The sequence below is a fragment of the Equus quagga genome, chromosome 15 (assembly GCF_021613505.1).
Source record: "Equus quagga isolate Etosha38 chromosome 15, UCLA_HA_Equagga_1.0, whole genome shotgun sequence".
NCBI classification, from domain to species: Eukaryota; Metazoa; Chordata; class Mammalia; order Perissodactyla; family Equidae; genus Equus; species Equus quagga.
In genome coordinates, this window is record NC_060281.1 from 90,885,488 (window position 1) to 90,911,378 (window position 25,891).

The 25,891-nt window shown below is 54.0% G+C and overlaps 1 pseudogene; it reads left to right on the forward strand.

Annotated features, from left to right (window-relative positions):
- Positions 1–25,891, forward strand: part of LOC124227208 (P2X purinoceptor 6-like) — an 89,038-nt pseudogene that overhangs the window by 60,674 nt on the left and 2,473 nt on the right.

Genomic DNA, 25,891 nt, shown 5'->3' on the forward strand with positions numbered 1-25,891 from the left:
TGGGGGCTGCCCTGGTGGCATAGTTGCTAAGTTCACATGCTCCACTTCAGTGTTCCAGGGTTAACAGGTTTGCTTTCCCAGTGTGGACCTAGCACCACACCTTGAGCCATGCTGTGGTGGCATCCCACATCAAATAGAAGAAGATTAGAACAGATGTTAGCTCAGGGCCAATCTTCCTCACAAAAAAAAGGAACCAGGTTTTGGTTTCGTTGATGTCTTAGTTTTTCTGTCTCTCTGTTTTCTGTTTAGTTTATTTCTGCTCTTTATTATTTCATTTTTCCCTGCATAATTTTGATATTGGCTCTTTTTCAGTTTCTTTCTTTCCCTTTTTTTTTTTTTGATGGAGATTAGCCCTGAGCTAACATCTGCTGCCAATCCTACTCTTTTTTGCTGGCCCTGAGCTAACATCTGTGCCCATCTTCCTCTACTTTATATCTGGGTTGCCTGCCACAGCATAGCCTGATCAACAGTGCCATGTCTGCACCTGGGATCCGAACAAGCAAACCCCGGGCCAATGAAGCAGAAGGTGTGCACTTTACTGCTGCGCCACTGGGCTGGCCCCTCTTTTTCAGTTTCTTTTTTTTTTTTAATAATACCTGTGTTGTTTTAATTTGCAATTGCCTCATCACTTGTGAGGTTGATCATCTTTTTCTTTTCTTTTCTTTTTGTTTTTTTTAAAGATTGGCGCCTGGGCTAACAACTGTGGCCAATCTTTTTTTTGTTTTTCTACTTTATCTCCCCAAACACCCCCTGTACACAGTTGTATATCTTAGTTGCAGGTCCTTCTAGTTGTGGGATGTGGGACGCTGCCTCAACGTGGCCTGACGAGCGGTGCCATGTCAGCGCCCGGGATCCCAACCCTGGGCTGCCACAGCAGAGTGCGTGAACTTAACCACTCAGCCACGGAGCCGGCCCCCTCTTTTTCAGTTTCTTAAGGTGAAAGCTTATGTCATTCATTTTGAAACTTTTGAACGACTTCCTGTGTCTGTGTTCATGAGGGTTACTTGTCTGTACATTCCTTATGCTGTCATTTTGGTACAAGGATGATGCTGGCCTCATGGAGTGAGTCGGGAAACATTCATTCTGCTTCCATTTTCTATAAGAGTTTTATAGGTCATTGATTTTAGACCTTTGTAACTCTTTCTGATAGGAGTGTTTATTTTATATGTTTGCCTCTAAGCACTATTTTAGCTGCATCCCACAAATTTTGGTATGTCATGTTTTCACATTCATTCCAGTGAAAATACTTTTTAACATCTCTTGTTATTAGTTTCCAACTATTTGGGTATTTTTCAGATGTCTTCGTGTTACTGATTTCTAATTTAATTCCAGTATTCAGAAAACATTTCTTGTATTATTTGAATTTTTTTATTAATACCTTTACTAATAGGTGCTTGCAGTTTGAGTTTTTTAAAAATATCAAGTTGTAAACTTTTATCACAAATTAAAAATGAGGTTCTTAGAAATAGAACTTGACCAGATATGAAACAATTGAAAAACCTTTAATGATATATTGAGAAAAATTAGGGTTCATAACAAAAAAACAAAGTTTGTCATTGCCAAAAAGAGACGTCTTTAGATAAAATAATGAAAGTTTCATGCTGTGTAGATAATGCAGATGGTTCTAGTTATCTGGTCAACGGGCAAAAAGCAAGCCCGTGAGGTCTTCCGCTGCGATCTTCTGTTCGTTTCTCAGTGCTGGAATGTCGTCTTCATCTTTTCGGGTTGGATGACTACAGATGGTGGTGGAGGTGGGAAGCCTGTGTCTACTCAGCTGCCCTGCTCAGCCCCGGGAGGGGGGTTCTCAGCTGGGGGGCAGCTGCTTTTGTCTCCTGGCCATCTTGTGGTCTAGGGATTTCTTGGCCTCTGTGTTGGTCGTTGAAGGTGCGGCGGTGCTGACGTTAAGGTGGCTGCTTATAGTAGGTCTCCTGTCCTCGATCTTCCTGATATGCTTGGCCATCCTCTCTGGCTGTCTTTGGTGAGGAGGGCTCCTGCGGCACTGTGGTCTATACCCCGATACAGCTTCTGTCTACTGGTCTGCCTTGTTCTCCTGCACCCTGGTTGTCAGTCCCCTCCATCACTTCTCCCTGAACAGGAGGGCTGGAACACTGTGGTTGTCACCCGTAGGGTCTCCACATGTAGTGAAGTGGGGACCGAGGCCTGCGTGTGGTCGGGCTGGCATGGAGCCTGACCTTTGGGAGCTCTCTCTGATCCCACGTTCTTCATGCTCTCACTATTCTGGTGGATCTGCTGGAGGGTGTGTGGAGGCCCCTTTGACTTGAACAGCGGCTATGCTGGCCCCAGGGTGCTGCACATTTACTGTGTGCACTGAAGCTCTGCCAGGCCTGTCACATTTGGTCCTCTGCCCCAATCTCCCTCAGCAGCATCAAACTGCACAGTCTCCCCATCTCCGGCACTGTGAAGGTCCAGCTGGGCTTCCTCCTCTGTGGTGGTCTGGGTACCAGTGCATCTTCCCTGGTCCTTCCTGTGGATGAAACCATATCCACTTCTTACACTGAACCATTTTACTGTTCCCAAGCCTGTGTCACAATTACCTTCTTGCGCCTGCACTCCGCCCATGGTGCTGGGTTTGGTGTCAGCAGCACAGGGGCAGGGGCAGCTGAGGGTCTTGGCCTCGCTGCTCAGGGTGTGGTGACAGTGACTGGGCCAGCTCACCCCTCAAGGATGCAGTGATGGAGCCTGGAGCTGGAGGCAGGGCTGCTCAGGGCTCTCTGGGCTCTGCTCTTCCTCCCACTACTGAGCAAACTCTTCTTTGGATTATTTGGGGTTTACTGAGACTTGTCTCTGGTTGGTGGGAAATGTGGTCTCTTGGCAAATGTGCCCTGTGCACGTGAGAAGAGTGTGTCCTCTGCTGTGTTGGGGGCGTGTCCTGTAACATCAGTTAGGGCAGAGTGGTGACGGTGCCGTCCAGGGCTTCTGCATCTGTCCTCGTCTCTGTCTAGCTGCTCCATCAGTGATCGAGCGAGTGTTGAAATCTGGGACTGTGGGCTGTCTGTTTCTCCTTTCAGTTATGTGGGTTTTCTTTGTATATTTGAAGCTCTGGGACTAGAAGCTGTGACTCTACTGATACACAGCCATCGAGGACTGTGATGCCATCCTGGTGAATGGCCCCTTTGTTATTATGAAATGACCCTCTTTCCCTGGGAAATTCTTTGCTTTGAAAGCAGCACTGTTGGTCCTGGCCTGTGCTCTCCCCACTGGACCCCAGTGAATGTGCTGCTCCCTGGGAGCTCCCTGCGGGCCAGGTGCTATCTGGCCAGGCCTGTCCCCTACCCCCGACCCGAGGCCTGCGGGGGCATCAGAGAACTGAGAGAACCTGAGTTCCTGCTAGTCTGCCCACTCAACTGCAGGGTCGAGCTCACCGTGGTGCTCTTGGAGAAGCATGAGATGAGTGGTGGAGTGGGAGGCCCCAGCATCAGCACTTGGTCTGCGCGTCCTGGAGCAATGTCCTCGCTGCCCCCTCCGTGTGCACGTGCGTCCCCCCACCCATGCTGTCCCACCTCATCCAGAGCAGAGTTCCCTCTACCCCTGCTTGGAGGATGCCTGGTGGGGCGGTCCATCCATGCCAGCCTCCCCTCTCCCAGACCAAGGCCCATCTGCACTCAGCACGTGCTGCTGTCCGCAGAAAGCAGAGGGCACAGAATGCACACTGCACTGCCCCTGCAGCCGCTGCCCTCCTTTCCTGTGGGGGAGCCTCAGCCTGCGGGTCTCTCTCCTCTTTCCTTTTCCCTGTCTCTGGGCTTCCTGCACTGAGCACATAGTTGGGTCTGCTTTTTTCTCCCTCTGACAATCCTCCTTTATTAGGTAATTACGTTGAATTTGTAATGACGCTGATGTGACTATGGGCGTGGTTTGGTTTAGATCCACCAGGTTCCTGTTTGTTTGCTATTTATCCCATTTGTTTGTGTCCATTTCCCTCTTTTCCTACCTTCTTTTGGGTGAATTATTGGTATGATTCCATCTTATCTCCTGTATTAGCTTCATGGCTCAGCCACTTCATTTCATGTTTTGTGGTTGCTTTGAGGATTCCTGCCTCCATCTTCTGTTTGTGCCCGTCTGTCTTCAGGTGACACTGTCCACTTCACGACGGTCCACTTCCGTGTCCCCTTCTTGGCCTTGGTGTTGTTGTTTGTCATATTTTACTTTTATATGAGTTATTAACCCCACAATAAATCATTATTTTTGCTTTAACATTCAACTGTGTTTCCAAAATATGGTGAAAGTCTTTGATATCTGCCCCATATGTAGCAGTCGTGGTGTCTGCGTTCCTTGCATGGTCCCAGCTGTTCATCTAGGATTGTTTCCCTCTGCTGGAGGGGTTCCTTTCACATGTCTTGTAGTTGTGCTCTGCTGATGATTAATTCTCTCAGTGTTTCAATGTCTGAAAAATCTTTATCCTGCTATTTCTTTTACAGTTTAACTGAGGTATAATTGACATAATAATAAAGTACTCATTTAAAGTGCATAATTTGACAAGGGTTAACAGTGATTAACATATTGATAAGCCATGAAGCCATCACCTCCATCGAGATAATGAGCATGTCCATCACCCCCAAGTTCCCTCGTGCCCCTTTGTGAGCCCGCCCTCCTGACCCCATTGGCCCTCCCTACAAATCTACTTTTCTGTATTTCCTATAATTTTGTGTCAATGGAATCACTGAGTTCATTGTTTGTTGTGGTTTGGATTCTTTCACTATGACTGAAATTCATCCATGTGGTTGCACGTGTGAACATGGCTCCTTTTATTGCTGAGAATCACCTTTTCTGTGATAAAATACATGACACAAAAATTACCACTTTAACCATTTTTATGTGTATAATTCAGTAGCACTAAGTACATGCACGTGTTGTATAACCAGCACCACTATCTGTTTCCAGAACATTTTCATCAGCCTCAAATGTTATCTTCTATGGTATATAATCTGCTGTTAATACATCCAGTGTGTTTTTCATTTCAGACATTATTGTTTTGATCCTTAGCAGTTTGATTTAGTCATTTTAATGTCAAACATGTTCCCCTTATCATGCTAATTTTTCCTCTACCTTCCTGAGTATGTGGGTATATAACAGTTATTTTAATGTCCTTGTCTACTGATTCTATCATCTATGCCATTTCTGGGTCTGTTTTTATTGATTGCTTTTTCTCTTCATAGAGTCATATTTTCTGGATTTATTTTGTATACCTGGTAAGTTTAGATTGGACACCAGACATTATGAATTTCACATTCTTGGGTGCTAGATTTTCTTGGTGTTCCTTTAGCTATTTGTAGACTTTTTTGGGGGATGCTATCAATACACCTAGGAACAGTGTCACCCTTTGAGGCTTGCTTTTCAGCTTGCTGAGGTGGGTTTTGAACAGCCTGGAGTGTAGGCCTCACTGGGCCCCACTTCTGCGGACCCTGTGCAGTGCCTGTGAGGGAGACGTCTTTCCAGCGTGGTGGCTGTGAGCTCAGGAGTCCCCCACACATGTGTGCCGAGCCGGCGGCAGCTCTGGGCTCTGTGGGACCCCCCGCTGGTCTGCACAGAGCTCTTCCCTGCAGCTCTCTCCCCCTGGTCTCAGCACCACAGTTTCCAGCTGCCTTGGCCTCCCTGAACCCCAAATCCTCTCTTCACAACTCGGGGGGATCCCTGGGCTTCGGGTCTCCCTCCCTCTGCTGCAGCCGGGAAACTCCCCAGCAGGCTTCTGGGGCAAGAACACAATGACTTTGTTTCTCTGCTCTGAGCCATCATTGCCTCTGCTGCTGTTGTCCAGTGACCAAAAACTATTATTTCATACATTTTCTCCGATATTGTAAGCCATTCCTTAAAACAGGATGGGAAATCCAGCCTTAGGTGGAAGCAAAATTGCTTGACTGCTTATTTTATATTAGCTTTTATATTACTTGCAGATCTCTTGGAAGATGAGTTCATAATGGCGGTATTCCTGTTCAAGGTGCAAGTGTGTCTCTATCCCCATTGGATGGCGGGTTTCAGATATGAAATGATCATGGCTGGTCATGGGATGTAATGTCTGAGCAAACCTCCAGACACCAAAATGTTTTACAAATATTAATTTATGACATCAGGTCCTATTTGCATGTCATAGAGTGACAATTTGCTTGAAAATGAGGGTCTCACATTTTTGTTCTGGTTCGAAGTGAAAGTGTGTCTCTATCCACGTGGGGCAGGCAGAGGTCCAGATGGGCAATGCCTGCTGGGAATGGTGCTGCCTTGAATGTGGAATTCACCTGATGGTCAGATGCCAAGTGTCAAATTGATGACTCATTCGACATCTTCGGTGACACTGGGGCTGGCAAACGTGTGCCCAGAGCAGTGTTTGTGGACCTGGAGCCCACCATGTTGGTAGGTATACGGACACTCACGGTGGCTGTCCTGGGAGGGTGGGAGAGCCTTGCTAAAACCCTCCGTGGGCTCCTTTGGATCTCCTTGCAGAAGGGACGGACATACAAGTGTATGCCCATGGTCTCATTAGGTGACACACTAGAAGGTTAGTGCCTGAAATGTCCATGGGACTCAGGCTCCTAATTGAGAAAAACCTGCTGTGAGGTTGGCCGGCACTGAGATGGGCTGGGGGTGGAGTCACTCGTGGCCTCCTTGGCCCGGTCAGCTGGTTGTGGAGACCCTGTCTGCAGGGCGCCCGGTCACCGGTCTCTCCTTAGTGCTGTGCAGTCCCTCAGGTTGGGGAACGAGTCTTGACCTGCATCTTAGACATAGAAAGCTCAGTATAGAACATTCATTAGGTTCCCCCAGATTAGAAGTCTGAGGTAGTTTCCAAGGAGAGCTGCAAAGAGAGCACCTTTCAGTGGCCACCAGGGGATGACAGAATGTCACCCTGCGGCCTGTGAGACCCAGGCCACATAGGGTGCCCTGCCAGGACTGCCCAGCAACAGTCATGCTGGGGACTGTCTAGCCTAAGGGATTTTTAAATTCCACCCTTGGCTGTAGCTAGGAGGATAGAAGATACACGCACGTGTAGAGCTGCCTGTGTGCAGTGCGAGAGCTATCCTCCCTTCTTGGGGAACCAGTCATGCTGGCATTTGTACCGTGAGTTGACTCCTCTCTCCTAGAGCCATCGGGTGAGGTTGTGGTCTGTGTATTACACAGACACGTCTGCTGTGAGACACTGATGCTGCTGACCTGCAAGGAACAGCGTGTGCTTGGTAGAAGGGGACGGTCCCAATCTGTCCACCCGGGTGAATTAACAACAGGCCTTAAAGACTCGTGGTCCCTGTGTCCTCTTTGTAGATGAAGTGCACAGGGACCCACAGGCAGCCCTTCCACCCGGAGCAGCTGATCACCAAGAAGGAAGACACAGCCAATAATTACATCAGAGGCCATTGCACCATCAGCAAGGAGATCGTCGACCTGGTCCTGGACCGGATCCACAAACAGGTGAGAAGAGCGCTGAGAAGGCCACCTGTGGACACTGTCCTACACAAGAGGGTAGGCCTTGGAATGTGATTAGGAGGACATTTTGGCAAAACCGAGGCCAGAATCACGAGTCCACAGTCTTACCCTCCATTGTGGCTGCAGCGCATCCGTGCATCTTTACCGTCTGTCTGCTTTGCCTCTAAGTGCCATGCATGTTCACTGTGGAGGGTGTGAACGGTGTGACCTTGCAGAGGAAGAGAAGTGACTGGGGCTGGTTGGAGGTTGCACTGTGCCTTCTGCCCACGTAGGCTCCCATCCTCTGCTTTCTCTCAGGTGGATCTGTGCGCAGGGCTTCCTCATCTTCCACAGCTCCGGGGGCAGCCCCGGCTCTGGGTTTGCATCTCCGCTCATGGAGCGCCTCTCAGTGGACTATGGAAAGAGTTCCAAGCTCGAACCTGCCATTTCCCCAGCCCCCCAGGTTTCCACGGCCATGGTGGAGCCCTCCAACTGCATCCTGACCACCCACACGACCCTGGAACGTGCTGACTGTGCCTTCATGGTGGACAAGGAAGCCATCTATGACATATGTCATCACAACCTGGACATCGAGCTGCCCACGTGCACCAACCTCAGTCGTCTCATTGGGCAGATAGTGTTCTCCATCATGGCCTCCCTCCAACTGTAATGAAGAAAGCCCAGCCTGTATTGAGCACCAACTGCGTGTGGCATATTCTGGATGCTGGAGACACAGCAGCCAACAGAGACACTGTCCCTCATGGTGGAGACAAGGAGACAGGTGGTCAGAGGCCTGTGCTAACCTGAGAGCTGGTATAGACAGGACCATGCGCTGATGGAATTAGCCATGTGGGGGGTTCAGGATTCAGTAGTGGGCCCCATGCTAGATGGGCTGATCTTGGAAGGCTCTGGGAAGACCTAATGCTTGATTGTCACTTTAACAAGATCCCTGTGGCTCTGTGAGGACAGTAGACAGCTAGAGGATGAGTGGGCAGGGGAGGCTGTGGCCTGCAGTGGCAGGCGTGTGACAGAGAGGGAGCGAATGGTCAGGAGGTGGAAGCCCCAGGCCTTAGTGCTGAGACCTAGGGAGGGCCGGGTTTGGAAGGGAGGCCATCCATTGGTTTGACACAGGCCGAGTTCGGGGTGTGGTGGGGACATGACTGCCTCAGGCAAGCCCTCCCTGGTACCCACAGCCCAGCCCTCCCGGCTCTTTGACCTCTGTGGTTCTGGCCCCGCCTGCAGAAGGGCTTTCCCAGGCTCTCTCTGTCCCTGGGATGTGCTGTGTGGTGGGCACGGGAAGGCCTCGGACGTGGACTCCAGGGCTGGCTCTGCCGTCTCAGGACCAACAGTGGACCTGGCCACTCCCCAACCCCTCCTCCTCAGCCTCAGTGTCCCTGTCTGTGGGATGGGCCAGTTGGAAGCATCCACCTGCAAGGTCTCCTCCAGATCGAAGGCAGCACTCTGTTCTGTGGGGATGTCAGAGCTTCCGGGCAGGGGTCCCATCCTGTGACAGGCATGGCTGGCCCCCCTCCCAGGCCAGCCTCTGTTGAGTGAGCGCACGCCCAGGACTGAGAGTGTGCTCAGGAAGGCCTCTCTCCCAGGCCTGTGTCCCCGCCCGCCTCCTCCTGACCTGGGCTCTCAGGTGCCTGTGTCAGGAATATCCATGGAGGCCTGAAGGGCATGGGAGGGAGGCAGTGAGGCCACCCCTGTCCCACAGGAGCTTGTCCTCTGGCCATGGGGAGACTGGGACACCCACACTAAGCAGGGAGGGGAGCTTGACTACTCAGGTGTCCAGGGACAAAGAGCCATGGGCCCTCTGAGGAGGGGACACCAGGCAGGAGGACTCTTGACAAAGACAGTGGTGGGATGGAGAGGGGAGGGCACGCTAGGCAGGGAGAATGGCTTGAGCAAAGGGGTGGAGGGGGAATGAACTCATGTCTCAGAGGGAGGAAGACACTGTGGATGGGGGCTCAGAGCCCAGGCTTGAGCCAATCGCTTTACCAGCTTTACCAGCACCCCGTCCTGGAGCAGGCCTTGCACAGCTCTGCCTGAGCCCTCCCCTCCAGGGACTCCGGCCCTCCCTTGGCACTTCCGTGTCACCCCTGTGCACCTGCTACCTGCCATCTGCTGGATTCTATTTTCTGGAATCCCACGTCTGCCAATGGAGCTACCAGGGACAGTCTTGGGCAGGGGTTGGAAGAGAGGATCCCTTACCCCCACCCACTTCCCAGGTCACTGTGAACTAGTGGCACCAACAGGGCAATGAGGAAGCCAGCCACCTCTTGTAGGGGATTGAATGGTGACCCCCCCCAAAAGGTATGCCCCCCCAGAACCTGTGAACATGACCTTCTTTGGAAAGACTCTTTACAGGTGTAATTGACAAGGATCTCAAGGTGAGAGCATCCTGAAGCACCCAGGTGGCCCTAAATCCAGTGACAAGTGTCCTTATAAGAGGAGGAGAGACACAGACGCAGATCAGAAGACATAGAGAAGGCCCTGTGACACCAGAGGCAGAGCCTGGAGTGGGGCAGCCATGTCACATGTGACACCTGGGGCCAACAGAAGCTGCAGGAGGCAGGAAGGTCCTAGAGGCCCAGAGTCAACACGGCCCTGCCAATGCCATGATTTCAGACCTCTGGCCCAGGATGGGACCCAAGCCACGGCTCACCCACCATCCGGGATCCTTGGTCCCCCTGCCTAATGGTGGTGTCCTGAGTGGCCAGGTCACCTCAGGATGCTGGGGTGTCAGTGATGAAGTAAGGCACTGTGGGGGGGGGGCGCATGTGGATGGGAGTCAGGGTTTGAGCAGGTAGGTGGGGGATGGGGGGCCGCCCTTGAACTGGGGCAGGAGGCAGAGGGGCTGGCCCTCCTGCCGGGGCCTGAGATCATCGTCCTTCCTGTGGGTGGATTCACCCGGAACCTCCATGCTTCTGGACGTCATTCCACGTCCTCAGCTTCTCTCTGCCAGCCCCATGATGGGTACCCAGATCCAGTGAATCAGAAGGTCTCAGACACTAAAGTCACACATCTGAGGACAGGCCTAGGAGCCCACGAGAGGGACACAGACCCCAATTTATGAGGTAGACGGCCTGCAGAGGGAGTGGCGGCTGGAGACCTGACGTCAGCTGGCTGACACACCACCTGCCTTTCAACCCCAGGGAGCCCCAGTCCTCAGGAAGGAACAGCCCTCTGGGCTTGACCTCCTCCCCCAGAACTGAAAGGCTCCTGTGATCCCCACTGCCTCAGTTTCCCCGGGTCCCCTCTTCCTCTGAACAGATTAACTAAGAGAATCTGGAACCTTCTCCCCCACCCCCACCCCATCATCTGGGGACTCCAAGAATCCCAACGAAAGACTCTGGGCCGTGTGTCCAGTGTTAACTGTCCAGAGGTCCGGCCGTGTGAGGGAGGGGAGCGGACGCGGCCCTCATCACCCCGTCATCCCGAGTCTGCAGGAGTTCCTGAACAGCAGCTTAATTCCAGTGAGTCCGCCCCACCTGGAGGACAGAGCCGTCCTCCTGATGCCAACTCCATCGGGGACGTCGTCTCCGGCCCCACGTGCTTCCTCCTGGGGATGCCTGGAGGCTGGAGACAGGCCTGTGCAGAGCTCCCATGGTCTCCCACTGCCTTCGGCTCCCTTCTCCACCCCCAAGCCCTATGCCCAGCCATGGCCTCTGTGAGGGTAGCCAGGCCCTTGTTCTCATGGACCCATGGCCCAGCCAGGAGGCCCGGGGCCTGGAGATGAGTGCTCAGAGCAGGCGGCATGGGGCTGAGGGTGGCTCTGGACCAGGCCTTGTCCCTCTGGGGCAGGGAGGGAAGGTGCTGGCCTGTCCCCACGGTGGCACGAAGCCCCCACTGTGGGACCGTCGTCCTGGCTGAGCTGCAGCGGCAGGCTCTGCACCTGCCCGAGGAGGCGAGGTGCTGGAGCTCCTGGTGCTGGCCCTCTGTTCCACTGTGATGCTGCCAGCTGGGAGGTGGGGCCGCTCTGTAGCCTTGGGCGCTCATCTGGGCCCCTGGTGGGGACCTCAGGTGGTCTGCCCCGCCTCTCCCTCCTCGCCCCACAGGCCCACCGGTCCGTCATGTGGGACATCAGAAGGAAACACAGTAGACTGGGAGAATGTGCACCAACCCTGGGGGCTTTTATTTTCTTCTTTCTGCTTATCCGCTCTTCCCAAGGTTTCTGTAAGGAGCACACATCACAGACTGAAAACGCCAGCAGCAGCCTCCTTCTATTCACCAGCTCTTCTCTAGTGTGTGAGGGATCGTGGCACATGTCACACACTCAGACCAGAAAGACGTCAGGTGAGAAGGAAAAGCCCCTCTGTGTTCTTGCGGCCCCGCCCAGACAGGAGCACATCCACAGCTGCCTGATGGACCTTTCAGGAAGCCCTCGATGAGGCATTATTATAACTCCATGTGACAGGGGAGGAGACAGAGGCGCACAGAGGTAAGTGACTTGAACTTGGTCACACAGAGTGGTGGAGCAGAGCTCACGGGTGGGTGGTGGAGCCTGTACATGGACCACTCAGGTGGGGCTGGGGGGCAGAGGTGGGGGCACCCTCAGGAGAGACCAGGGAGGGGTGCCCCACAGCAGAGGCATGTGGGGCTCTCCCTCTCTCATGCCCTCCTCTTTGTCCTCCTCCCACCTCCCCTGGCGCAGGTGGGTGAGGAGGCTGGCACCACTGGGGGAGCAGCTGCTGGCCTAGGGGAATGCATGGCGGGGACTCAGGCTGCAGTGGGCCAAGGCGTCTGGGTGAGGGGGTGATGGCACTGCTGTTGCAGCCACCACTCTCAAAGCCTCCCTCCTCTGAGGAAGGTGGGAGATACAGAGGACACACACGGGGGCCTGGTCCCAGGAGGAGCAGCAGGAGCATGGGAGGAAGACCTGGAGTCCTGCTGAGGTGGCCTGGGCGGGCGATGGATGCCCAGGCGGGCATGGTCCCTGGGTGGGTGTGAGACTGCACAGGTGTGATACCCGGGTGGGCATGAGAGTCAGCAGGCCTGACACCTGAGGGGGAATGCCGCCAGGCAGGGGTGATAGCCGGGTAAGCATGGTACACAGGCAGGCATGTTAGCAAGTGACCATGACACATGGGGGGCATAATCCTCAGCAGGTATGATACTCGGGCAGGCACATTAGCAGGTGGTGGCTGAACGCATGGACGCAGTGCACTTCTGGGCAGTCACGGGCTGTGCAGACACTGCAGGAGGCAGTGGCCAGGAGGGCCATGCACAGGGCAAATCTGATGACCTGGGTGAGTGGGTGCACTTCCTGCCCACTGTCTCTCACTGATGGACAGGACCAATCCCCAAACCTAAAGGGACCTTGAAGACTGTCCAGTCCAAGCCCTTCACCGTACAGGAAAGGGAGTCAGCCTCAGAGAGGTGAGGTGCAGCACCAAAGGCCACACTGCTGGGCAGTGGGCACCAGGGACCCGGCCACCAGGCTGTATCACGTAAAGTTTCTTCCATCTGTCCTGGAGTAGAGGAGGTCAGGGGCACATGGAAGAAGCCAGTGGGAACCTACAGGACCAGCACCTGCCCCAACTCCCCCAGCAGCAACTGGGGGGAGGCCCCTGAAGAGAGGGGACGGTCAACCTCCTGTTGGGGTATCATCCTGCCACTGAACGCCCTGGGGCATGAGCTGATGGCAGTTGAGCAGATGAGGTGCTGGGGTCACACCGTTTGACATGCATCCTGCTCGCAGGCCAAGGATGGAAAGCCGCCCTTCTCCAAACCTGCTGGGAGGGTCTCGGCACTTGGCTGTGCACCTGCCATGGATGGAACTATGCCCCCTAAGTTCATGAGTGGAAGCCGTAACCCCAGCGTGACTGTATCTGGAGACAGGGTCTTTAATTAAGGCTAAATGAAGTCATAAGGGTGGGGCCCTAACCCAGCAGGATCGTGGCCTTGTAAAAGGGAGAGAGATCTGTCTCCACCACTGAGGACACAGTGAGATGGTGGCCACCTGCAAGCCAGGAAGAGAATCTTTCCAGCAACTGACCTTTCTGACCCTGACCTTGGACTTCCAGCCTCCAGAACTGTGAAAAATAAACACCTGTTGTTGAAGCGCCTGATGCCTGGTGTTTGTTACAGCAGCCCCAGCTGACCAAGAGAGGACCTGACCCCGGGGCTGCATCACCCAGGCTCTGGAAGGTTCCAGCACGAATCCCAGCCCTGGCAGGATGTTGATCCACATGCAGATTCTCTGCCCCTGTCCCTGGGAGAGGGGCAGTCGATGAGAGCCCCTCAGTGGAGAGCTGAGCTGAAGGGCCTGGCTAGACCACAAAGCATCAGAAAGAGAGAACCTGGCAGAGGGTCAGACCTCAAAACAGGGAAGAACAGGGTTGCCTTGTGACAGCTGGGCCCAGGGCACCAACCTGAAGTCTCCTGAACAGCAGGGCACTGGAGAAACCTGGGGTTCCTGGCAGGGGATGGGGTCCGGGGAGATGGTGGGTGGGTGGTGGTGGGCTGTGCCCTTCAGCCAGGAGAAGGAGAGCTGAGCCACAGACCCACAGCACTCTGTGGTCTGAGAAAGTGGTGGGGAGGAGATGAGAGCCCCTGGGCACCCTGGCTGGTCTCTGGTGACTTGGGCACCAGCCCCTCTTCTGGCATCCCCTCTGGGATCTGTGGATCCCTGAGTTCTAGAGGCTGGCAAGGTTAGCCCAGGTCACTCTGGTCCCGGGGCTGTGGGGGAGGGGTGCAGGGTCAGAGTAGGGGGGCAGGAGTCGGGTGCTGAATGCTGGGCAGACCCCCGCAGAGCCGAGGTGGGCGAGGCCACCCCTGCCTCTCTCTCCCAGGAGACCACCACGAAGAATCTCAGGTCAGCATAGGGGAGACGGGGAGGGAATGGCAGCGGGGCTGCAGGGCACGCTTGGGTCAGGCACTGACCGCTGATGGGAGGGGCGAGTGGCCACTTCTGGAGGAACAACAGGCGGCCGTGGAAGGCGGTGCCCGGGACGGCGGCTCGCGCTCACGGAAGGTCCACAGCACGTTCTGGTGGCGCCCGGGACGCGAGGCACAGCCAGGGCCCAGCAGCGGAGCCCTGTCCGGGGCAGCGCAGGATGGCGCTCCAGGCCCGCCCCTCGCTCCCCATCCTCTGTGCCTCCTGGCGACCAGGCTGCAGCGCCAGCCAAAGACCCAGAGCTGCGGCGCCAGGTGAGTCCGCGGCAGGCAGCTAGTCCGGGTTGAGGTGGACGAGCTGTTGGGGACATGCCGGGTTCGCCCGGGGGCAGGGGACACCAGGGGCGGTGCAGGTCCTCGGGAGCGGGGGCCTCCATCGGTGACCCCTGCTCCCCACACACCGCGTCCCCACCCGGGTCCCCGCCGTTCTTGGCGTTGCTGGGCCCAGTATGCCGCGGACCCTTAGCTGGCATGGGATCCCCACCCTTCGACCCCAGGGGTCAGAGCAAGCTGTTTCGGGGTGTGGGGGCCTGGTTCTGCCCGGAGCAGGATCGCAGGGCCAGGGTGAGGGGTGGTCTAGGGCTGTTCTCTCCGCAGGGGGCGCTGGGATCCCAGAGGATGCTGTGCATCCTGAATTAATGGAGGAGCCTCTATCCTTCTCCCAGAAACAACTAGAACCCCTGGTGCCTCTCTAGGGATTCAATGCCACAGGTGGGGGTTGAGAAAGGTGAGGCCTCAGGCTGGGAGACACCCCTCCAGCGCTGCCGTCCCCCTCAGTGGGTGGAGTGGTGCGCACTTGGAAAGTCTCCTGGCCCTCAAGGAGCCGGTCTCCCACCCGTTCCCCGCCAGCGAGATGAGGGTGCCCCTTGGACCCAGCTTCTCTCTACTCTGCTCCCCGTTAAATTCCCTGGGGAGGAAAAATTAAAGCAAAAAATCCTCCAGAAGGACAAACCTTGAGTCTAATTAGCGTTCAGGCTTCTCGCTGAGAAATCCTTTATCACGTTCTTCCAGGCCAATGCTGCTGGAGGGAGAGAAGGCGTCCTGGGTTTGGGCAGGGGGATTTGGGGAGAGCAGTGAGCAGGGGAGGGGACGGCCCACCTTGATGGAGGCCCCTCTGCACAGCTTGTTGGCTTCCTCTCTCAGACCAACATGGGGGGCATTTAACCCATCTGGGTCAGCCCCCCTGGAGGGAAGACAGATTGTGCCTCTCCTGATGCCCTGGACCCCTGCTCTATTGTTGGATCCTCTGACATCTGGGCCCTGACGGCTGGTCTGTGTCGCCTGCAGGCCCACCCAATGCATGCCCTCTTCTGTGACAGCCCTGGCTCAGGCCAGGCCCTCAGGTGCCTGCATGGCGCAACCAGCCCTCTGCTGGCCCCCTGCGGCTGTGCAGAGGAGGCTGTGCATCCTGGCCTGGCTGTCCCAGGACTCTGTGCTGTGGCTGAAGATGGACTTAAAGGCCAGGTTCTAGGTTGGGCTCAAGGTCATTCCCCAGTCACCCACCTGTGCTGAGGGGCCTGACTCCTGCCCCAGGTGAGATGTCTACCCTGCTGAAGTCCACATGCCCTGCCCACGACCTGACCCCACTCCAGGCCTCAGTGTCCACCCAGAAGCTGAAGAGAAATACACAGTTCCCCCTCCAGACAGTGGGGCACCCAGGCCTCTGGCCCCACTGGGCCAAGAAGCCTCAGTGTACAATCTAGAGCATGTGACACATGCCCCTATACCTGCTTTTGTCACACATGTCCACACAGGCACTGAGCTGCTTCTGAATTGTGTGATGGGGCCAGCGGGATGGCTCACCATGGCCTTAAGAACGCTTCCTCAGACTCACACACTCATACAGAGGCACACAGGCCTTTGTGCTCCCACAGGTGGCACCTGAGGCCCCAGTTGGGTGTGGGGAGAAGAGGTCACCTGATCACAGCAGGTCACACCTGTGGGTGATAGACGGTTCAGTGGTTACCCTGCCTGTGTGTGCTGGTGTGCCCAATGTACACAGTGGACACACAGACCCCTGTGCTCAGACGTCTACACCAGGGACACTGTGGGCATGCTGTGTGCCTCCTGGGGGCTCATCGACCTCTCTCCCCATTAGTCTGGCCTCTACTCTGCCTTCATGGGTGCTTCGTGTAGGTCTTCCTGGCACCTCCTGGATGTGACTCTGGCCCCCACAGCCATCATGTCCCCCCTGGTCTCCTTCTACACCTCCCGTGAGCCCGCCTGTGCTGTGCTGCTGGCCTTCCTGTGGGGCTGCATACAGTGAGCCCTGGGGCTCCTGCTCTAGGGTGAGACCCTCGGGCCTTCCTGCCATGGTCAGGGCTGTGGTTCTGCTCTTCCTGGGGCCCTGAGGCACCTGCTTCCTGGGGCTGCTTCCGCTCTCAGCATTTCCTTCTTTGCATTCCGAGGGCTGTCCTGTGTGTGTGTTGGGGGGGAAGGGAGGTGGAAGTGCCCTCTGCACCCCTCCAAACCAGCACAACAGGTGTGTCACCAGTGGCTCTTAGGCCCGGTCCCACCAACAACCCATCTCCCAGCCCACATCCACCATGTCCTCTGGGACCAGGCAGAGCTGGGACCAACTCAGTATTTCCTCTTGGCTGGCCAGGGTCCCTGCAGGACGTCATCTCCTTCCCTGTCAGTCATTAAAGGTTTCACCTCCGCTGCTACTGTTACCATTGGCTTCGGGCAGATCACGGTGGGCTTGCTGTTGGCACCAGGGCAACTACTTGGTAGAGGACCAAGGCCAGGTCCTGGTATGTGTGAGCCAGTCGATGTCCTGCTATTCCAGAGCTCAAAGCACACGGTGCTCGCGTGGGTCTCCATGAATAGAACAGCTGCTGGGGGAGATGTTGGAGGAGGGTCCTATTCTACCACAGGTCATTTGCTGACCAGTGATGACAGCCCCGCTCTGGGTGGAGTCTCCCCCCAGTGTGCTTGGCTCTCTCACTGAGTGGTTCTGTTCCGCTGCCTCTGTTGCACACTCAGCCAGCAGCCATCACAGGCCCTGAGCATCCTGCCAAACTTCCACGAGCAAACGATTCCCCCACTCTCGTTTAGCTAGATGATTCATTTTATGTTTCTTTCCAATTTCTGTTTCCTATTTTCAAATGTCATACTTCTCTATGTTTCTGTTTAAACCTCTATAAGGAGCACTAGATCACTGATCATCGGATGTCCGAGGCCGTCATTGGTTCTCCTTTCCCTGGGTCTGACATTCCTGGGGGGCAGGAGCTGTCTTGTTCCCAACTGTGGCCACCCAGTGCTGTGCTTGGTACAAAGCAGGTCAGCGCTCAGGTGGGTGTGCAGAGTGGACTCGAGCAGCTTTGTAGAAATGAAGCCCTGTGACCCCCGGTAGCAGATGCAGGCCACCAATTGTGTTGTGACCTGGTGTCCCCACCGGGGTGTCTCCAAGGCCTGGTCCCCTTGGCTGGGCTCTGCCTCAGGCTGGTCCGGGACAGTGTTCCCTGACGGCGGGCAGTGAGCAGATCAAGGCCCGGAGGAGAGGTGTGTGTGAGAATCAAGTAGCTGACACGTCTTCCCTCTTGCTCTGGGCTGGGGCTGGATTCACACTTATCCTGTGCTCATTTCTCACCACACCCCTGGGTGCAGGCTTCTCATCATCTCCATTTAGGGAGGAGGGAACCCCTTAGAAAGGTGGGGTGAGTGCGATTTGTATATTATGTGCACGCACATGTCAGGGGGAACTTGGCAACTGCTGTATCCTGGGATGGTCTGTCCTTTATTCTGGAAACATCCTTCCTTTTCAGTGTCAAGAACGCTCCTTGATGTGATCATTGTGCGCATGCAGGGCAGCTTCTTTATGCATTCATACTTGGTGACCCCAGGCCCCCAATGGCATTGAACTCTGACTATGTCATGACAGCCATTGGAGAGCCCCTGGGCTGGGGGGCATGTCCTCCTGACCTGCCCAGGAGAGAGGAGGGGAGGTGGAGGTTGGAGGTGTCACTGGCTAAGTAGCTGGGACTTCTGTGTAACCAGCACCTCAGGAACCTTGGCCCTGGTGAGCAGTGTGCATCCAGGGGAGTGTATTGTGGTCAGTGATGGTCACGTGAACTGAAGGGGAACAAAGATTGGCATCAAGAACAGGTGCACAGCTTTGTGACAAATCCACAATGTCTTTGTCTTTCTGTTTGCTCACTCGTGGAGGGTACCTTAAAGCCTGATGGATTTTAATAGATGCGCGCCCTGTACCATCACTGCAAAGTACTGAATTTCCCATGATCCTTCGTTTCTCTGCTTGCTGGCCGTGCTGACCCGCATTTGTGTCTGTTGTCTGATAGAGCGTTTAGGGTTGGATTCAGGTTCAACAAAGAGCCTTTTACAAACACTGTGGATTCTTTTCAGTTGTCTCCTAAAGCATCTGTCACGTCTGGAATTCACTCCAACCACGAGGAGGAGTGTCCCTTCAGTGCCTATGAAATGGACTCTTCAAGAGTTTTTAGTTTTAAAACTGGGAATCTGGAAGATTCAGTTCCTAATGATTGCACAATATTTATTTCTTAATATTTTGTTTTTTCATAAACATGCTTTCGAAAGAGATAGTTGACTGTCCTCTCTGACTTCTGAGGTCATCCCTGGGGGTGGAGCAGTGATAGATGTGGGTCCACCTTCACATTCAGGGTGCAGATCTGTGACCCAAACTGACATTCTTTCTGTTTGATGACTTCCCCTTGTCCCCTCCCCCTGAGCGATGATGAATCTTTCCTGACATTTGTCAATATGTGTCTTTAAACCTTCGGTGCCTTTTCTAAAAATTAAAATATGGAAATCCTCGTCAATATTTCAGGATTTCCTGCTACCTAGAATGTTAACTAATAGAATTCCTCTGGGTTTCATTGCCCTAGTTCAGATCCTTTAAGGTGAGTGAACAAGATTCTGTGCTCCCTTCTGGGGCTTACATTCTGTGTTGACGAGTCACAATGCTGTCTTGTAATCACGGGAACAGTTTTAGTGAGATACGGTTCACATACAAGTCACACTTGAAGGTGTGCAATTCACTGTTTTTTAATATATTCCCAAAACTGTGCAACATCACCTCAATTGATTCTGGAAGCTTTCGACCATCCCTGTAAAGAAACACCTTCCTCGTTAGGAGACAGGCCCATTTCCCCCAGCCCCTAAGGCCTGGGCAAACACAAATCCACTTTCTGATTCTATAATTGGCCCATTTGGTGCATTTCTTATGAATGGAATCATACAGTGTGTGACTTTCTGTGTCTGGCTCCTTTCCCTCAGTGTAGTGGTTTCACGGTCCATCTGTGTTGTGGCGTGTGTCAGCCCCTCATTGCTTTGATTGCTAAAGAATATCCATTGTGCTGCTGTAGCACGATGTATTTCTCCTTTCCTCAGGGGAGGGACATTTGGGTTGTGCCCACTTTGTGGCTCTTATGAATACGGCTGCTGTGAACATTCTTGCACAAGTTTTTGCATGGACATCTGCTTTCATTTCTTTTGGGCGCACACCTGGAAGCGGAACTGCTGGGTCAGATGGTCACTCTCTGTGTCCCTGTTTGGATGCCCTGAGGACCTTCTCCAAAGCGCCTGCACCGTTTCCCGTTCCTGCAGCAGCAGGTGAGGGTCCCAGTTCCTCCACATCCTCATCCACACTCACCGTCTGTCTTTGATTCTAGTCATGCTGTGGGTGTGAAATGTCTTCTCTCTGTGGCCTTGATAGGTATTTCTCTGACGGCTGACGATGTTGGACATCTTTTCATGTGCTCAGTGGCCATTTGTGTGTCTTCTTTGGAGAAATGTCTGCTCAGCTCATTGGCCCATTTTTAAATTGGATTCACTGTATTTCTATAACTGAGTTGTCACAGTCCTTTATATATTCTAGGTATGTTTCTTATCAGATATCTGAGTTGCTAATTTTTCTCTATATTGTGGGTTGTCTCTTCACATTCTTAATGGTGTCCTTTGAATCCCAAAAGTTTTTCATTTTAGCGATGTCTAATTTATATGTAATAGAGTTTTACTAGTTGCAAGTGATTCAGACATTAACTCACATCCTCATCAATATTTTGGTTATCTGAGTTAAAAGCCTGCTGTCAAAGGGTCAGGGCAAGATTTGAATTTGTTCATTTCAAGATTAACTATAGATCCAAAAGAACTCATCAGGGAAGATGTCAAATGTCAAATATTTCTTTATTATCCTTTTGATGTTCATGGGGTCAGTAATCATAGCCCCTCTCTCATTTCTGAGAAGAGAAATTTGTGTTTCTCTTTTTTTTTTTCTTTCTGAGTTAGCCTGCTTAGAGGTTCATCCAATTATTTTAATCTTTCTTAAGAACTAGTTTTGGTTTTATCGATTTCTCTATTGATTTCCGATTTTCAGTGTCATTAATGTCTGCTGTAATATTTTTTATTATTTCCTTTTTTCTGTTTGCTTTAGGCTTACTTTGTTTTTCTTTCTCTAGCTTAGAGTATTGTTTCAGATCTTTATTTTTTCTAACATGTGCATTCAATGCTATAAATTTCCCTCTGGGTATTCCTTTCACTGCATTCCACACATTTTGATTAGTTGTATGTTCATTTTGATTTAGTTAAAAAGATTTACAATTTCTCTTAAGACTTCTTTCTTTGATCCATATGCTGTTTAATCTGCAAATATTTTGGGATCTTCCAGTCACCTTTCTCTTTTTGTTTCCTACTTCAAAGTCCTTTTTGGTCTGAGAACACACGTTGTCTGATTTCTATTGTTTTAAGTTTGTTGAGGTGTGGGATTGTTTTTACCCAGAATGTGGTCTATCTGGTGAATGTTGCATGTGAGCTTTGGAGCCTGGGTGTTCTGCTGTGTTGGATGCGGCCTTTTATGAATGTTACTGAGCTCCAGCAGATGGGTGGCACCGTCCAGTCCGTCCTTCCTGAGGTTCTGCCTGCTGTGTCTGTCACTCACTGAAAGAGCGTTGTTTAGTGCTGTCGTGGGGAGTTGTCTGGTTCTGTGTCCATCCACTGTGATAGTGGATTTGTCTATTTCTCCTTGCAGTTTTATCAGTTTACCCTCACATATTTTGATGTTCTGTTGTTAGAGGCATGTATGTTAAGGACTGTCATGTCTTCATGGAGAAGTGCCCCCTTTCACATCATGGAATGCCTCTTTCTCCCTGAGAATTTCCTTGTTCTGAAATTGGCTTTTTCTGGAATTAACACAGCTCCTCTAGCTTTCCTTGGATGTGTGCTATCCTGACTTAGTCTTGTCCTGTCCCTTTACTCCTAACCAACCTGTGTCTTTACAAGGAAAGTGGGTTTCTTGTGCAAAGCATGTAGTTTGTTCTTATTTTTTAAATGTGGTCTGATGAAGTCTGTCTCTTACTGGCTGCATTTAGACCATTCCTATTTAGAGTGATTATTGCTATAGTTGGATTAATATCCACCACATTTGTAACTGATTCTATCCAATGCTTTTGATCTTTCCATTTTGTCCTGTACTTTTTAAATTATTTCTTGCCCTCTCTGGTTTTAATTGAGCATTTTACAAGATCCTACCTTTTATTTTCTTTTAGCATATCAATTATACTTCTTTTGAAGTTTTTAAATGGTTTCTGTAGAGCTTACAATATAAATTTGCAACTAACCTCAGTTCACTTTGCAATGACACTGTTTCTTCATGGTTAGTGCGGGTCCCTTATGACGGAGTCCTCCCGATTCCTCCCTCCCATCCTGTATAAAACATCTCCACTTATGCATGAAGCATTATCACCAAATGTATTTTCACAATTACTATTTTGAGCAAAATGAATTTCTTAGGTCACTTAAGAATAAGAAAAATGAAAACAAAAACTGAACACTGTTTTATTTTACCTTCCATTATTCCTTCTCTAAGCCCTATACATCCATTAGCTTAGTTCTCCTGTGGGTTCCAAAAACCCAGCCCTGATACCATTTCAGAAAGCTGGGGGACACCCCTCCTTAGACTGCTTGGCTTGGTTTTGGCACTTTAACATCATTCTGGAAGCGTGTTCTAATGGTGGAAAAATTGCTGCTGCCACGAGCGTTTCCGGTGGGGCTGGAGGGGCCACCAGCTGAAGGTGTCCCACGGAGGGATGTGCTCTCTGCTGGACACGGGTCCTCTGCCACCTGAGCCCCGGCCTGCTCCCTCCACCCGTGCCTAGAAGCCCCAAGGTGAGGAGACAGACCTGAACCCCCTGCCCGGGCACCTTCTGCCTGCAGGTCAGAGTCGGAGTCCGCTTCCAAACCCCCCTGGCCCTCCGGACCCCTGCAGGACGCCGAGCGACCACCGCCGCCTGCTCCCGCTCTTCACTCTCCCCAGACCTGTCACAGGAACCCTCATAGTTCCACACATTTCACAGTCCCGGGCACTGAGGCTGGGACTGAGTCAGGTGGCACCTAGAGCGCCGCCGGGGATGTGGGCGGACCCGCCAGCCGCATGGACCAATTGAGTGTGGCGGGCAGCGAACAGGCGCCCCCCGCAGCCAGTAGAGACGCTCTCCTAGGTCGCCCGGGCAACCCTGGGCTGTTAGTCGCTGTGGACACAGCCGCTGGCCTGCGCTGACCTTGAGCCGGCTCCTGGCCAGGACTCAGAAGGGCGCGCGCCACGGGCCAGGCGCAGGGCTGGGTGCCTGGCGGGCGCTTGTTCTCCCTGCAGTCCGCGTGGGTCCAGCATCGCCCCCCTTCCGCGGACTGAGGACCCTGCCGGACTGCAGAGCTGTGCTTAGTCCCTGTGCTTGGGGGTGGGGCAACTCTGCTAGGTACCGCACAGGAGGGGCTGGGGGACCTTGCAGGGCCAGCCACCCTCCTTTCTGGAGCCAGAGTCAAGCTCTCTCTCTGTGGGTCCCAGTTCTCTCTCCTGATCTAGCGTCGGATGTCCGGCTTCCTCCACCAGGAACATCCCTCCCCAGCTTCGCTTGCTGAACTTCAGAATCTGCAGTGTCAGCTCAGAGGGCCCTTCTTCCTGAAGCTTTCCTTGGCCCCTCCTCTGGGCTCTGCTGCCCCCATGGCATCCTCTCAGAGTACCTATAACCCTGTCATGCCCTCACCCCTAAGGAAGTGAGGTCAAAGGGCAGCGGAGAGGGGGTGCTCCTGTCTGTGCCCCAGGGCCCAGCAGAAGGAGTGTGGGGAGGAAGGGAGGCCCAGGGCAGCTGGGGGTTGGGACTGAGCCCAGGGCTGGGGTGCCGCTGGATCCTTCCCCGAGTGTCCCTTTAATGCTGCTGGCCTGGCCTGGCCTGGGCATCTGCCTTTGCCTCCTGTTCAGCTGGGGCTGCAGCTGCTGTGCTGACTCCTGCTCCCAGCAGCCAGCAGGAACTGAGAGCAGGGGCTCCCCAGGGGCCGGGACAGGCTGGGGGCTTCTGGATTACAAAACTGAGAAGTATGTGGTGACCAGGAAGTGGCGGGTGAGCACCCTGCAGAGGCTGCTGCAGCTCGGGGTCCTGGTCTACGTGGTGGGTGAGAGAATGGCTCCTGGGCAGTTGTCTGGAGGGACCCTGACTGGTCCTGCTGGGCTGAGGGTTGGGGGTCTGACTCTCCAGGGGCCAGGCTGGTGGTGGTGGAGGAGGCATGTTGGACAGGGGAGGGGCAGAAGGAAGGATCTCCGTCTGTCTAGAGGCCAGCAGGGACAAGAGCGAGCCGTGTGCTTGTGTCCTCCTGTGTGCCCACCTGCCCCCTTTCCTGGGCCTTGTCCCCAGCCCCATGTTGGGTTCTGGGTGCAGAGCAGGATGGTCTTGCCCTGCCCAGGAGGCCCCACAAGGGCAGGAGGTAGTCCCTGACCCCTGTGAGAGCTGCAGCCCTGAGGCCCCTGAGAAAGGCCACCAGCTGTGCTGGGTCTGGGGAGCCTTTGAGAAGAAGCTGATGTGGCCAGGGCAGGGGAGGGGGATGCTGGTGAGGAAGGAGGTGGCCAGCTCACTCTGAGCCCATGGCTCTCTGATGTGTGGCCAGAACATCTGGCCTGTGCAGGGTGTTTGGGTGGAAATGAGGCTGGAGAAGAGGCGGGGCCTGAACGCTGTGCTGGGAGCCTATAGGGTGTGTAGGGGCTGAGTGGGTGGGGCCAGCTCTGCTGCTGCTCACTGTGTGGGGGACATGCTGCTCTGCCCATCGCCTCCCCCCCAGGTGGGCCCTCCTTGTCACAAAAGGCTACCAGGAGCAGGACCTGGACACCCAGATTTCTGTCATCACCAAACTCAAAGGGGTTTCCGTGACCCAGAAAAGGAGCTGGGGAACCAGCTACAGGACATGGTGACTTTGTAAAGCCACTACATGTGGGAGTCTGGGTGCTGCTGCCTGGCGCTGACACCTTTGACCCCACCCCTGCAGTGAGTGTGTGCAAGAGGGGCACGTGATGGAGAGAGGGTGCTGGCGCTGTCACAGGGCCGGGCTCAGGGAGGGCCTGACAGAGTAATGGCCCTGGACAGGCTCTCAGGGAAGTGTAAGAGGTTTCCAGGTGGACAAGGGGACAAGTCAGGAAGCCGGGCTAGAGGGACTGCATTTACAAAGGGGCATCTGGAAGAATGGAGGGTCTGGGGGCTCAACACTTGAGCTTGAGGGAGGGGTGGGGGGCAGGGGGCAGGGCCTGGAGCTCCTGAATGCTCCCTCCCTGCCCTGGGCCATGCAGGCCGGTGCCTCCTCTGCCCGCCCCACGCTGCCTTCCGGCCCCTCCTCCCTCCACCCAGATCCTCCACAGCACCCGTTTCCTCTGTTCTGCTGATGCCCACACTGTACCCCAGGGACACCTGCCCCAGCATAGCTGCCTCCTGGTTCACACCCACCTTGTCCAAGAGAACCCTCTCCCTTGCCCAGGGGGGCCTCTTTTCATCCAGTGAGGCCATGATGTCCCCAGTGCCAAAGCTGGACCTGGCTCCACACCTCCCTGCCCCTCCCTCCAGTCCATTCCATCTGTGACAGTTTCCCTGCTGCCCCCGCTGTCCCTGTGATCTTCCTGTGGGTCCCCAGGTGTGCTCCATGCAGAGGCCAGGCTGAGCTTTCACAGGTGACACCATCAGACCTGCCAGCCCTTGTTTTCCACCCTTGGAGGCTCTCTTTCCATGATGGTGGCCACCAAGTCCCTTAGCCCTTCCTGTCACCCTGGTGCTGTGTTCTTCCTGCTGGCTCTGAGCCAGGGGCCTGGTCAGCAACATCCACCTGCCGCCTAGCAGAGTCATGTCTGTTCCAGTGCCTGACACTTGAGGGTGCTTCCTCTCCAGGGTCTGGGACTCTCAGAGAGCTCACCCCCGCCCTCTCCTGGCTGATGCCCAGAACTCTGTGACCCTGTGCAGGCACTGATGTCCCTGTTTACAGCAGAACAAATGGGAAGGGAGTGGCCTGTGGTCCCTTGGCCAGTGTGTGGGGTCCCACTTCCCTACAGGCCCCTCTGAGGGTCCCGCCCTTTGTGTGCCACACCTAGCACCTCCACCCTGGCATGAGCTCACCCTCCCAGAGTCCCTCCAGCTTCCTTATTCTGTCCTCTGAATTGGACCAGAGGAGCTGGGCCTTGAAGATTCACTTCTGCCCCCCTGGGGACAGAACTGTCAGGAGGGAAGGAGTCTCGCTCTGCCTTGGGAGACAGCCCTGCACCCCTGTCTGGCCGGGGGGCTGCTTGCCCTCCCCCTCTGAC